Source organism: Phallusia mammillata, chromosome 3 (genome assembly GCF_965637545.1).
Source record: "Phallusia mammillata chromosome 3, kaPhaMamm4.hap1.1, whole genome shotgun sequence".
Classification (NCBI taxonomy): domain Eukaryota; kingdom Metazoa; phylum Chordata; class Ascidiacea; order Phlebobranchia; family Ascidiidae; genus Phallusia; species Phallusia mammillata.
This window is the reverse complement of record NC_137254.1, coordinates 4,741,959-4,758,026: the sequence shown is the minus strand read 5'-3', so window position 1 is coordinate 4,758,026 and position 16,068 is coordinate 4,741,959. Positions and strand designations below refer to the sequence as shown.

General features: G+C 35.8%; 1 pseudogene; it reads right to left on the bottom strand.

Moving 5' to 3' along the window:
* Positions 1–13,690: 13,690 nt before the first annotated feature.
* On the bottom strand, positions 13,691–15,769 carry LOC145218719 (acetyl-CoA acetyltransferase, mitochondrial-like; annotated as a pseudogene).
* Between the last annotated feature and the right edge of the window lie 299 nt (positions 15,770–16,068).

Genomic DNA, 16,068 nt, shown 5'->3' with positions numbered 1-16,068 from the left:
AAGTCATTTCCGAAAATGTTGTTTGGAAACCAGATATCAGTTGTAAAGTATTCTGAATTGACTTGAAGTAAGGGAATGATTGCCAAAACCGCAGCTGAAATCCAGCAAAACAATTCAGCAAGGAAAACTTTAAGAGCACCCATATTTCGAATTGTAAACGGTTTGAAGGCTGATGCAAGGCGAAAAGTAGTCATGGCCGTCATAGTAAACGCTGAAGCCTCTGAGGAAATAATTGCAAGTGCTCCAAGTCCTGAACACAAACTACTTGATCTCCATTGCTTATCAAATAGACAATACGAGCCCGAAAATTGTGTGGCTTGCACTATAACTGCAAGCAGATAAATTCCCATGAGGAAATCTGAGCAACAGAGGTTAAGAATAAAAATACTGGTGTTAATAAAAACATGTTTGTTCCTGTCTACATTCCATAAGCTGTAGGCAGTTGCAATGAACACAAACAAATTTCCACCCAAGGCTAACACAGCTGTTATCCAAAAAATTGCTCTGTAAATTGAATTAGCAATCATTTCGTTGACATCTGCAAATGCGTCTCCAGCCAAGTTTACACATTCGTCACTTCCGTCTGAACAATCGCGAATTCCATTCTGCACCAGTTTCCATTCAACCGACAAAGGTTGTTTATTTGTGCAATAAAACCTCACTTTTTCACAACGGCATCTGCTTTCATCAGATTCATTGTCACAATCGATAATTCCATCACAAAGAGTTTTTCTGTCAATGGAAATCTTATTTTTGCTTTTGCAATAAAAGCGAACATTGTGACAAAGTCCTAAAAATTCATCTGAACTATCATCGCAATCAATTTTTCCGTCGCAAGCCTGCGAGATGTCTATGCTGATTTTTTCTTTGGATAAACAATAAAATCTGTTTGGGCAATTCACTTCCCCAAACATCCCAAGCTTGTCCACTATTCCATCGCATATTGAGTTAAACAAAAGGTCAAATTCATCGCCCTTGAACCAATACTGAAACCAATACCTTAATGGTGGGTTGTCAGTTTTTGCACACCTAAACACTTCGTCAAGTCTAAGGTGTTTGGTGTCTTCTGGCAAACACTGAGTTTGTTTCAAGTTATTAGTAACCGAGCAGTATTTCGTGTTCATTTGGTTAACACATTGCACACTTGAATTGCACAACTTTCCACTTTGATCCGAACAAACAGATTTATTTTGACAATGCATCTGATTTGACGGACAAGAACCCCTTATATCTTTACACAAACTTTGATTTAAACATAAACACTCATCTGACATATCAAAACAATCCACAATACCGTCACAAACTTGCTTTGGTGATATGATTAACTTTTTATCCAGGCACTGAAAACATTTGAACTGTCCGTTGACAAAACAAAGATCAGACATATCAGAACATTGAGCCACTGAATCGTAAACGTTAACTTGGGGCAAAACGCAATCACCTAGTCTCGATGATCCAGAGCATTTAAATCCAAATCCTGACTTGATTTCGTCGCTTTTGTCACTGCAGCTACTTTCTAAGTCACAGAAGTTGTTACCAGCTATCATTTCTTCATTTTCACAAATAAAAACCTTCTGGCAATATTTATTTTTCCTTTCGTTGCAGTTTGATGAGACACAAATCACATTCTTGTTTTCACAACGGTTGATGTCATCAACACACGACGGTTGGATTACCGTGTTGCACTCTTGTGGGACTGGAGAATGTACAAGATACCTGACAAGCTGCTCACTCTTACAAGTGGTGGCAAACATTGTGCAAGATTGACATGTAAAGTTTGTGATTGAACACAGTTCGTCACTTCCATCAATGCAATCCTTAAATCCATCACCAATCCAGTTTACAGGTAAACATCTGCCAGTAGATGTGCGAAGTTGGTTACCAGGATCGCGCGGACATCTTGCGTGAACTCCAGAGCAGTTGCATGTGTAATGTGTCTCATCACTACGATCAAAACAGTCATCATTACCATCACATAACAAAGATCGGTCAATACAACTTCCCGCTGCTCCAATGCATTGTTTCGTTCCAACACAAGCACATTGAAACTTTTCGGCTGGACAAGTGCAATTAACTTCATCACTCAAGTCGCAACAGTCATTTACTCCATTACATTGATAGTATTTGTCGATGCAACCAACTTTATTTGTGCAGTTACTAGTTCTGTAGCAATCACATTCAAACGCATCTGCTGCACAAGTGCAATTTGCTTCATCACTCCAATCTCCACAGTCATCATATCCATCACATTGATTGTTTTTGCCAACACAACTATTGTAAGTTGTGCAGTTTTTTGTTTGGTAACAATCGCATTCAAACTTAAGAGCTGGGCAAGTGCAATTAACTTCATCACTCCAATCTCCACAGTCATTAATTCCATCACAATGCTTGTCTTTCTTGATGCAACCACCGTTGCTAGTTGTGCAGTTCTTTGTTTTGTAACAACGACATTCAAATGTATCAGCCGGACAAGTGCAATTAACTTCATCACCCCAATCTCCACAGTCATTAATTCCATCGCAAAGGTGGTCTATTTTGAGGCAACCACGACCTTCTGTACAATTGTTAGTTTTGAAACAACCACATTCAAACTTATGAGCTGGACAAGAGCAATTAACTTCATCACTGCCATCTATACATTCTGTGTTTCCATTACATTGCACTGCCCAATATGGCCCACACCCAATTACACCTTTACAAGTAGTATTGAAGCAGTCACACTGAAACCTGCCTTCGGGACAATAATCACCAAACTCATCACTCCAATCACCACACTGGTTATTCCAGTTGTTTACCCACCACATCTCAATGCATCCTGGATTTTTACACCGACCAAACTTGTGACAAGCGCATTCGAACATTGAAGAAGGGCAGGTGCAGTTGGGACCACGATACGGTTCCTCGCAAACCGAGAGATTTTCGGGTTCTGTCAATAAAAAAAGCTTTGAATAAATTGTAATAATAATAATCAACGGAAGTCTAAGTCAATAAGAAATAAAGCAGAAATGGAAATGTGTTTTGGCCCGACTTCATAAGTTCTCAGTCGGTAATGAATACATTCATATATATTTATGGTTTGCAAAAAGAAAAACACGTGCATTTGTTTTCATTGTATAAATAATATCGTTTTTTTTCGTGTAATAGATTTCAGTTTTTGTTCAAATAGCGATATTAAAGACTAAAGCCTAACATTGAAGGTTTATCAAATAAAATGATTTCTTACTTGTATAAGGTCGTGGAGCGAGACTGAGATCCTCACCCGGACATTCACCTTCCACGCATCCGACGAAAAACAATAGAAACAATAACCACATGATGTATAAGATTTCTATGCAACAGCTATCAAAAAGACGTATCCTTGATTGATCTATAAAAACATACAACTTTTGCATGTCATATAGGACAGTATTTTCCAACCTATGGGTCGCAACGAATAATGCAGACAAAAATACAACCAAAATAGTAGAAATTCATGCTCATTGGTCGCGATAAACCACAAAACAAAATTTGTCCAATTCCAGGTCAAAACTTATTACAATGTTGAAAGCACATAAAAAAAATTAGGCAAAACGAAACCTTAACTATTCAAGCTAAGATGAATATATTCTTACTGGGATCAGCCCTGAAGCGTTGATGCAGGCAAGCGATCACGGCATACTTATCGAAAAGACATAGTACACCAGGCCTGGCTATTACAGGCGTTATACCCTACTACGAATACCCTACTACGAAGTTAACATGTGCACCATACAAAGCAGGCAACGGGACTTTTTTTCGGCTTTTTTTTTTCACCGGGCCTGTGTAGCTCAGTTGGGAATGCTTGGGAGACCTCTATTAGTAAAAATGAGCATGAATCTGACAAAAAGTATGACTGTAGAGCCATGAGATCTTGGTGGTCCTACGTAACTCGCTTTGTGAACCCCTAAAGCAGTGGTGCCGGTCCGCAAAGCGTTCGTTACCGGGCAGTGTACTTTTTCAGGTTAAATGCTTTGAAACATTTTGCCCATGTATCCCGGGGTCAACGGTACAAAAAAGATTGCTGACCCCTGCCTAAAAGGTCTGTGGCCTCTAGTATAATAACCACTGGCTAATAGCTTCAACTAAACTAATAGTGTATTTTGTTAGATTAATACTAGTTGCTGTAATTTTTTTTTTGATCGAATTATGATTAGTATTATGGGTCCATTTCTACGTAAAAAAATAAATAAAACATCTGTACTGCATGATTAAATGACATAATCTGAGGATTTCATGCTTTGTTGGTTGGTGCAATGTAAGCTATTCTAAAGAATTTTGTAACTGTTTTTTGGATTCACCCGTTTTTACCCCCTAAACCCCAAACTAATAAGTTTAAGGTCAAAAATACAAGCCCTAATGTGCTGAAATGTTAAACAATTGGTTGCAGTAGGCCAGTGGTTCTTAACCTTTTTTCCTTGCTGCACCCCTTTCAGATCACCAACCAATTTTCGCACCCCCTTTCAAATCACTAACCAATTTTCGCTCCCCCTTCTGAATTTGTTTAAATAGAATAGACCTAACCAACCTTAATGATTCATCATCCCCGCACCCCCTAGGAACAGTTCTCGCACCCCTTGGGGGTGCGTGCACCCCAGGTTAAGAACCCCTGCAGTAGGCTATTCGTTTAGTATTTAAAAATTTGCCTTAATCGGCCAAATAGTTACTTGTGCAGCCCATAATATGTGTATACTGTCAGTCAGATAGAAGTCATAACTCTCAAGGGAGTAATTCACTTGTTTACGTTTAAGGCGGGTGAATGCAGCGGGAATGCTCAGCTTGACGTCCAGACGGACGTTTTACGAGACGGTCGTGTCGGTGATTAGATATCAGCTGTTTTTGCGCAGCATGCTATGTCGTTTTATTAAGTTATCATGCACATTTTCAGTTTTGAAAAATTGTGTTTAAAAACTGATCTTGAACGACAATATCAAGGTCAAAGCATGAGATTAAATTGAAAGTATTTTTCCTGTTTTTATTTACTGTTTTTTTGTAATTATATGACAACGATGATGCAAAAAGAATACGAACAAAACTTTTAAATTGGGGTGAATGCTAAAGTTGGTTAGGTTTTTCCCTAATAATCTAGAAATAACCAGGACGTTTGTTAACCGTAAATCCGCACAAACGCGCATGTGGGGACCCATTCGTTTTTGCTGGCAAAAACAATCATATGTGTAGATGAAATGATGTGTATAGTAAATTGGTAAATTTCGCATAGAATATATAAAATGGAAGTACATCAGAAAGCCACCATTCCAGTTGCATTTAGATTAACTCAATTAGTATTATAGTTAGTGTAATTTGTATGAATGAATTGCATTGAATAGTGTTTTTTTTTGTATGACTAAATTAATATAATTAAATGTATGTTGTGTTAGTGAATTAGTAATAGTAGGTGTACTCTGTTCGCCTAATTAATAATATTTAGTGTTGTTGTGCAACTGAATTAGTATTAGTTGCAGTATTTTGGTTGACTGAATTAGTATTAGCAACTGTATTTTGTTTGACTAAATTAGCATAACTTACTGCATTTTGGTTGACTGAATTAGTATTACTTTAGGTATTTCGTGTGACTGAATTAGTGTTAATTACTGTGTTTTAGTTGACTAAATTAGCATCAGTTACTGAATCTCGATTAAATTAGTATGAGTTAGTGTTATTTTGTATGACTGAATTAATATTGGTTATTGTATTTTGTTTGACTAAATTAGTATGAGTTAGTGTTATTTTGTATGACTGAATTAATATTGGTTATTGTATTTTGTTTGACTAAATTAGTATGAGTTAGTGTTATTTTGTATGACTGAATTAATATTGGTTATTGTATTTTGTTTGACTAAATTAGTATTTGTTAGTGTTATTTTGTATGACTGAATTAATATTGGTTATTGTATTTTGTTTGACTAAATTAGTATGAGTTAGTGTTATTTTGTATGACTGAATTAATATTGGTTATTGTATTTTGTTTGACTAAAATTAGTATGAGTTAGTGTTATTTTGTATGACTGAATTAATATTGGTTATTGTATTTTGTTTGACTAAATTAGTATGAGTTAGTGTTATTTTGTATGACTGAATTAATATCAGTTACTGAATTTCGATTGAATTAGTATTAGTTAGTGTGATTTTGTATGACTGAATTAATATCAGTTACTGAATTTCGATTGAATTAGTATTAGTTAGTGTTATTTTGTATGATTGAATTAATATCAGTTACTGAATTTCGATTGAATTAGTATTAGTTAGTGTTATTTTGTATGACTGAATTAATATTGGTTATTGTATTTTGTTTGACTAAATTAGTATGAGTTAAAACTTGATTGCTTAAGACGGGATTCTTAAACCAGATTCGCACGACCTAATTCGAGTAGTGTACGAACGACTGAAGCAGACCAGAGAACCAGTCTACAAGAACACAATTTCGAGTAACAATTTCGACAACCTGCAAGCCAGGGAAGGCGTTTCAATTGTAACAGAAGCTCTGCGTTTTACATCAGAGAGTTGATGATCGTCATTTGGTTGGATCGCATTACGTCGAGCTCCGCCCTCCGTTGGCTTTTGGTCCTCGCAACAAGGAGAGCAAGCAACCGTCATAGATTTGGTTGTTCATTGCACCCCGTCCAAGAACAACTCCCGGTTCAGAGAAGAAGGAGCTACACTGAATTAGTGTTATGGTTCCTGTCTTTTCTTTGACTGAATTAAGTATTACTTGGCATATTTTGTTTGACTGAATTAGTTTTGGTTGGTTTATTCTGTTTGACAAGATATTGGTATTAGTTAGTGTATTCCGTTTGACTAAATTGACATTATTTGGTGTATTTTAATTGACTGACTGAATTAGTATTAGTTTGTGTATTCTGTTCGACTAAATTGGTATTAGTTAGTGTATTCCAGTTGACTAAATTGGTATTATTTGGTGTATTTTTATTAACTGAATTAGTGTTACAGTTACTGTCTTTTGATAGAGGATTAGTGTTATAGCTAGTGTCTTTTCTTTGACTGAATCAAGTATTACTTGGCATATTTCGTTTGACTGGATTAGCATTGGTTACTGTATTTTGTATCACTGAATTAGTATTAGTTATTGTATTTTGTTTGACTGAATTACTCTTAGTTAGTGTATTTTGATTAACTGAATTAGTGTTACAGTTACTGTCATTTGTTTGACTGAATTATGTATTACTTTGCGTATTTTGGTTGACTGAAGTAGTATTGTTTAAAGTATTTTGTGTTACAGGGTTAGTGTTAGTTACCCTGTTTTGGTTCACTGAATTAGTATTATTAAATGTATTATGTTTGACTGAATTAGTATTAGTTACTGTATTTTGCGTCACTAAATCAAAATTAGTAATTGTATTTCGTTTGACTAAATTAGGATTAGTTATGGTATTTTAATTAATTGAATTAGTGTTAGAGTTATTGTCTTTTGTTTGACTGAATTAAGTATTACTTGGCATATTATGTTTGACTGAATTAGTACTAGTTAGTGCGTTCTGTTTGATTGAATTACTATTAGTGATTTTTTGGTTCACTGAATTAGTATTATTTCAGGTATTTTATGAGACTGAATTAGTGTTAGTAACTGTGATTTGGTTCACTTAATTAGTATTATTAAATATATTATGTTTGACTGAATTAGTATTAGTTAGTGTGTTTAGATTAACTCAGTTAGTATTATAGTTAGTGTAATTTGTATGATTAAATTGCATTGAATAGTGTTTTTTGTGTAACTGAATTAATATCATTAAATGTATTTTGTGTTACTGAATTAGTAATAGTTGGTGTATTCTGTTCGCCTAATTAATAATATTTAGTGTTTTTGTGTAACTGAATTAGTATTAGTTACAGTATTTTGGTTGACTGAATTAGTATTAGTAACTGTATTTTGTTTGATTAAATTAGCATAAGTTACTGCATTTTAGTTGACTGAATTAGTATTACTTAAGATATTTTGTGTGACTGAATTAGTCTTAATTATTGTGTTTTAGTTGACTGAATTAGTATGAGTTAGTGTTATTTTGTATGCCTGAATTAGTATTATTTATTGTATTTTGTTTGACTGAATTAGTATTACTTAGTGTATTCTATTTGACTGAATTAGTATTATATTTAGTGTATTCTGTTTGACTGATATAAGAAATGTCTCTAGTTAATGACGCTGTAGTTCAAGTCAAAAAGGCAGCAAGAATTACAGTACGGTTTAAACCATTTCGAATTCTAGGAGTTTTTACCGATAGCAGCACTCAGACTGACCTAATAACTGTTGCACATGTAAGTTAGTCCATACCGTTGTCTTACCTAGTTCGCCTAGAGATATGACATTGGCGTTCCTTTGATGATTGTACTCCCACGATTGCTTGGGATAACGAATAAACGGAGAGTATTAATGAGTACTATTTGAAGTGTTCGCTGAACAACGCGATTGCTGCAGACGAGTTCGTTAAACCAAAGTCGCACGACCTAATTCGAGTAGTGTACAAACGACTGAAGCAGAACAGAGAACTAGTCCACAAGAACACAATTTTGAGCAACACTTTGGAAAACCTGCAAGCCAGGGAAGGCGTTTCAATTGTGAGAGAAGCTCTGCGTTTCCACCAGAGAGTTTATCGTCGCTGTCGGTGTTGGATCGCATTACGTCGAGCTGCGCAACAACGAGAGCAAGTAACCGTCATAGATTTAGATTTCTTGTAAGAACTACTCTCGGTTCAGAGGAGATGAGGTTATTACACTGTATTAGTGTTACAGTTACTGTCATTTGTTTGACTAAATTAAGTATTACTTGGCGTATTTAAATTAACTAAATTATAGTATTATTTATATTAATTTGGGTGACTAAATTGATGTAAGACGTGTTTTCACTGAGTTAATATTTGTAAATGTGTTATGTTTGGTTGAATCAGTATTAATTACTGTATTTTGGTTAACTGAATTAATATTAGTTCGTTTTTTGTTTAAATAAATTGATATTAGTTAGTGTATGTTGTTTGATTAGTTTTCTATTACTTGCTGCAATTACTTGAATTAGTATTAGTTATTGTGTTTGGATTGACTAAATTAGTGTTATAGTAAGTGTATTTTGTATGGGTAAATTCATATTGGTTAGTGTTTTTGTTTGACTAAATTAGTATTAGTTATTATATTTTGAATAACTGATTTAATATTAGTTACTTCATTTTGATTGACTGAATTAATAATCTTTAGTGTTTTTTGTGTGGCTAAATTAGTATTAGTTACTGTATTTTGATTTAATGAATTAGTGTGATTAAATGTATTCTGTTTGACTAAATTAATATTATTTTGTGTTTTTTTCTGTGACTAAAATAAGTATTAGTTACTGTATTGTGTTTGACTGAATTAGTATTATTTGAGGTATTTTGTGTGACTGAATAAGTATTAATAACTGTATTCTGTTTGATTGAATTAGTATTGGTTGCTGTAGTTTGGTTAACTGAGTTGATAATCGTTTTTTTTTTGACTAGATATTAAATTGATATTAGCATTATTTTATGTATTTCGTTTCACTGAATTATTGTTAGTTACTGTATATTAGTTGACTGAATTAGTATTACTAAATGTATTTTGTTTGACTGAGTTAGTATTTGTAAGTGAAAGCACTAAGAACAACGAATTAACAACCGCTTCACAGTGCATCATTAACGAAAAGCTAACTGAAATCTCACACTTTAATTCATGGAGAAAATGACAACAATTGCTTGGACCTAAATGCAACCATTTGCTGACATACAAAATCGCAATAAATTCTGCTAGGATAAAAAAATAATTTTTTTTTCAAATGAATAATTCTTTACATCAGTGGTTCTCAAACTTCTACTGATCGGATATTTCTAATGCTGTGTACCACCTAAATCTTGTTTGAATGGGTAGACCAAGAGTTTTTCTTGACTACACTAGCTAATTTATAAAACTAACATGTTAGCAGTGCCTAACAAACGTCCAAGACAGTGGTTGTGCCAAATCATGGCTGATCAGTTGGGTCAGTTGAGCAACAATTCATGATGTGGCTTGAAGTAAGTTTAGAAGAAAGCTACTCGCGTACCACCTGAAACGCCTTGACGTACCACTAGTGATTCGTGTACTACATTTTGAGAACCACTGCCCTAAATAAACTGTAATGGCCCATTTACTGAGGTGTCTCGACATGTTTTAATTTTAACAACAAACCTTTCTATTTACGTTTTAGAAACTATAAATAGGCTAGGCTAGTAGAAAACGAGCTGTTTTAAGTTTGATCGGCCGTAGCAACTATAAAACAACAAGCAGGGCTAAAACTTTGTAATTCATGCAGTGTGTTCTTATACATTTTAATTTGATGAGCACTTTCTTGTATCTTTGAAAACCTAAGAGGTGGTCCTTACTCCCAAGTTTAGGTACCGTTTATGCACTTATTTCCCTTTAAAACTTCGTTTTTACGCATGCCATACAAATAACAGATAACTTATACAGTACTATTCGGTCAAACCGAATTCGATTAATCCGAATTTTCGCCTAATTCGTACAAAACTTGAGGTACAAATGATTTTTAATGTAAATTCGAAAGTTCGCCTATCCCGACAATGTTTTATTTCAACGAGTCCGGATCAACCGGGGTCTTGTGCCTGTATTTTTTTGGACAGTGCGAATATGCTACAAACCAGCAATTTCTTTTTCTAGCACTGTGGTACTCATTTTGTGCCTTACTGGTCCCTTCGCAATTTTCTCGAGCACTCGCGGTCCAGGATAAATTTATTTATGAAACTAAACATACCTAAGCGAAACAAAACCTACAGTTATAACAACTATAGGCGTTAATTTATGCCTTGCAAAATTATTCCAATAACAATATGATGGTTGAATTTAGTTCAGTTTCGCGATCCTTCTGAATTCATGTAGTGGACCCCTAAAGGACCGCGGAGCCTAGTTTGAAAACCGCTGCTGTATAAAAAGTTTGAAACTCAATATCTAATCCTTACCTTGCATCTTCCTACTCTAGCCAGCATATCAGAAAGCTCAGGGTTCTTACGGTATATTTATAGCTCTATGATTTGTATAGCACGGAAGTACCAAGAAGGGAAATCCCTATCGAAACCAGTAAGTTATAAAGACGGATATATAAGATTCCCCTAAGTGTGCGCAACAGACAATAGACAGATGATGAAGTCTATTGACTTAAATAAGGAAGTTGAAACTTACAATGGACTTTGCAGACAATAACTAAAGCACAATCTATTACTTCATCTATATTGTAGGTTGCTTGATACAATCAACCCCTCACATGAAAACTTCCAAACAGGATATTCATGGCATGAGCGATAAGACACAATTGAAAGTTGCACAACAACGTGAAGTTATAAAAAGGGGAATTTTGATTAATTGAAAAGAATACTGCATTAAGCTCGAGGGGAATTCGTAAGCTTGCAAAGTCGTGCATGCAACAAGCGCTACGGTTGACTGCACCAAGCTCGTTAGGAAACCCGTTTAAGCTTGTAAAGTCGTGTATGTAACAAGCGCAATGGTTGACTGCACGAAGCCAGTTAGGAACCCGCTTTAAGCGTACAAAGTCATACTTAAAACAAGCGTCATGTTTGACTGCACGAAGCTCGCCAGGAAACCGGATTTAAGCGATCAAAGTCATGCATATAACAAGCGCTGTGGTTGACTAAACAAAGCTCGTTAGGAAACCCGCATTAAGTTTGCAAATTCGTGCATACTGCAAAGGCCATAGTTGATTGTATAAAGCTCGTTAGGAAACCATTTAAGCGTAAAAAGTCATGCATACAACAAGCGCTGTGGTTGACTGCACGATGCTCGTTAGGAAACCCCGTTTTAGCTTGCAATGTCGTGCATGTAACAAGCGCCATGGTTGACTATAAACGAAGCTCGTTAAGAAACCCGGTTTTGGTTTACAAAGTCGTGTATATAACAAGCGTCATGGTTCACTAAACGAAGCTCGTTAAGAAACCCGCTTTTAGCTTGCAAAGTCGTGCATGTAACAAGCGCTATGGTTGACTGCACGAAGCCAGTTAGGAACCCGCTTTAAGCGTACAAAGTCATACTTAAAACAAGCGTCATGTTTCACTGCACGAAGCTCGCCAGGAAACCGGAAGCTCGTTAGCAAACTATTAAGCTTCCAAAGTCGTGCATGCAACAAGCGCAATGGGTGACTGCACGAAGCTTGATAGAAAACCCGCTTTAAGCTTGTAAAGTCATAGATGTAACAAGCGCCATGGTTGACTGCACGAAGCCCGTTTGGAAACCCGCTTTAGGCGTGCAAAGTCGTTCTTGTAACAAGCACTGTGGTTGACTGCACGAAGCTCGTTAGGAAATCCGATTTAAGCCTGCAAAATCGGGCATGTAACAAGCGCCATGGTTGAATGCACGAAACTCGTTAAGAAACCCACTTTAACCGTACAAAGTCACGCATGTAACAAACGTTGTGTTTGACTGCACGAAGCTCGAAAGAAAACTCGTTTAAGTTCGCAAAGTCATAGATGTAACAAGCGCTATGATTGACTGAACGAAGCTCGTTATGAAACTTGTTCAAGCTTGCAAAGTCATAGATGTAACAAGCGCCATGGTTGATTGCACGAAGCACGTTAGGAAACCGGATTCAAGTGGGCCAAATTATGCATGTAACAAGCGCTATGTTTAAATGCACGAAGCTCGTTAGGAAACCCGCGTTTACGCTTGCAAGGCCATGTATGTAACTAGCGCTGCGGTTGACTGCACGAAGCTCGTTAGGAAACCCGCTTAAAGCGTGCAAAGTCGTTCATGTTTCAAAACAAATGTTACATGCAGTAGATTAGACGTAGTAGATTTAGATTGTCTTTTTCAAAAGAAAAAGTCCACATGCTAACTAACTATTACGGTGCCATCCAAAGTACATTCTTTGCCGTAGATAAAAGGGGACGTTTTTTGGCTTTCGCTATTGACGGCCGCATCACAGGTCTATGTTTCAATAACGGCCGACAATGTGTTCAGGCTTGCCAGGTTGGCCCGTTTCCGGCCAGAATCGACCTTTTTGGTCTTATTCCAGAGGTCTTGGCCGAAAAAATGATTATGTGTACACTAAGAGTAAATAAAAAACAGCACTTAAGTATGTCTGCTGGGCCTCTAATGTAAAAATCCTGTTCTAAACTCATACAATCCAAGATTGATGTTTCAACTTCGAATATCTGCTTTCAAACTGAATAGCATTTCTGTGTAATTGTTAGACAGCACAAAATAATCGAAAAACTTTTATATAATTTTGTTCCACACATCTTTTAAACAGAACAGACACACTTTAGGTAAGGCAAAAAATACAATCAAAGTATGTACCACTTTAAAATAGTTTGCGTGGTAACATGAATAACATTATTTAATGAAGATTGGTTTATATAGGTGGGCAAAAAATTGGTTAAGCCATTTGTTTGGCAAAGATTTTGCTAAAGCTTGCTAAAACAATGCATTTATAAGCTCATTAAAGTACCTAATTAACCATTTTAGTGAAAAATATATGTAACAAATGCTATGGTTGATTGTGACTGGCTTTTGAACATACAAGGCATACCAAAATTTAAATTTTAAATATACGAAGCCTAAAAACCATAAAGTTAAGAGGTTATGTAAAAATCACATAAAGGAACTATTTCAAAACATTACTGTACATGATAGAAAGATAACATCTTTAAATAGGTCAAACACATTAAAGTTTTTCAACCACCAAAGCACTAGCACCACCACCACCATTACAAATACCAGCACAACCAAATTCACCTGCTTTTAATCTATGTTCCAAATGGGCCACAATTCTGGCACCCGACATGCCAATGGGGTGCCCGAGTGACACAGCACCGCCGTCGGCATTAATCTTTGCTTGGTCGATGCCCAAAAGTTTAATATTCGCCAATGCCACAACACTAAATGCCTCATTTATTTCCCATAATGCAATTTGGTCTTGTCGGACCCCAGCCATCTTAAGCGCTTTCGGTATAGCGAATGCAGGGGCCACTGAAAAGTCTTTTGGTTCTACAGCGGCATCTGCAAAGCCAACGATTCGAGCCAATGGTTTCAGACCAAAATTATTAGCTGCTTGCGCTGACATGAGGCATAATGCAGCTGCCCCATCGTTTAATGTGCTTGCGTTGCCAGCAGTAACAGTTCCATTCTCAGCTTGAAAAACTGCGTTGAGTTTTGGAATTTTGTCGAAATTCACTTTTTTGAAATCCTGGTCTTCTGACACTGTGATGTCGGGTTTCCCACGCTTTCCTAAAAAAGATAAATTCACATTAATTAATCATGATCAAATAATAAATTTTGAACACTATATACGGATCTGTTCATAATTTAATGGTAAAAATAATGGCCCGAATAGAAAAGCAACATGCTTTATTTTTGAAATGTTTCGGCAAATGCTCATGCAATCATCAGTAATATGAAGGTCACATCAGTTACACCCGTTTATATACACTTTATATCACAAATGATGGCATGAGCATTTGCTGAAACATTTGAAAAAATAAAGCATGTTGCTTTTTTTGTCTATTTGGGCCATTATTTTTTACCATTAAGTAACGACTGGAAACGTGACCTTACTAGTTATCAGTTTAAACATGAAACAGTACACAACAGAAATAAAAGCCATTAATTGACATTTAAGTAAGCTGCAGACAGTACATGCTGTTTTAACACAAAATGTCTTATCAATACAGCAGATTTTGGTAGGGTATGGGTTTAAAGCCTTTTACTTCTGTAACAATCTGGCATGGTGTATATGGCTATGCTAGCTTGTACAAGCAATGTCTTGTCACCAAAGTGTTTAATAGAGCATATATATCAATCATGTTTCATATGCATATATAAGCTATTGCTGCCAGGCATATAGCAAGTTTATAGAGCTCTTCTGGCAAATGTATTTTTATTCTGACATTTCAATGTCCTTTGCAGGTCGTCTTCATCAGGGTAAATAACACTGAATGCGACTAGTACAGAGCACAATAACAAAGGAAAATTCATGAATTCGAAAATCAAATGTCGGAATAAAAATACATTTGCAAGAAGAGCTCTATAAACTTGATTTATCAAACATGTTTCATATGCAATCAAATTGTACAGGAAGTTTTATCCAATATTTGTAAAATATACTTTACAATTTACCTTCAATAATGTAGTGTTTTATAATGTGCCGGTTATTCTACCTAGCGTGTGCTGATGGTGTGCTGCGTATTGGACAGCAACATAATAAATCTGGTATAATCCCGCAAAGCGTGAGTGAGACGCTACAAATAACAACATCAACAATTTCATCTTTAAACTGCCCATCTTCAGTAGCCTTTGCACTTCTTGTATATGACTCAATGGCATATGCATTTGCTCTTGACGAGATATTGAATGTTTTTTGCAGTATTCTATCCACATATACCCATGTGAAATTTCCCGTAAGCATCAGTCAAGCCATCATGAACAATAAGGTCGATCATTTTTACGCCACCATACGCCGGTGGCAGTCGTGGCATCAAATGGAGCATTTGACATGCTTTCCATGCCACCCGCCACCATGACGTCTTGGTGTCCACACTTGATTGATTGCGACGCTAATTAATTTCATTCCAGATGCACAGACTTTGTTGATTGTTGAACACGGAGTGCTTGTTTTTAATCCTGCACCTAAAGACAAATATGAATCAACATGGATAAAAAATTCCGTAGAAACAAAGGTTGATAAATTACCAAACATAAAAACTTAAAGCTCAACCATTCTTGTTTTTGCTCAGCCAAGATTCATTGCATAATAAGTACAAATGAAAAGTAAATGTAGAAAATATTTACAACCTGAAAGCAATGCCATTTTGAACATGGCAATTTTTAATTTGTATATCCCACCCTTATGTCTGCAAAATACTTTGCAATGGCTGTATAAAATATTACTGCTGGATAATACAATATTATCCTAATCAGGTAGAATATTGCTTTAACATGTTTTGATCATCCAAGTGGGCTTGCAAATTAATCTTTTTAGTGCAATAATATTTATAATACTAGAAATTGATTTAATTCAGATTCGTCTGGGCT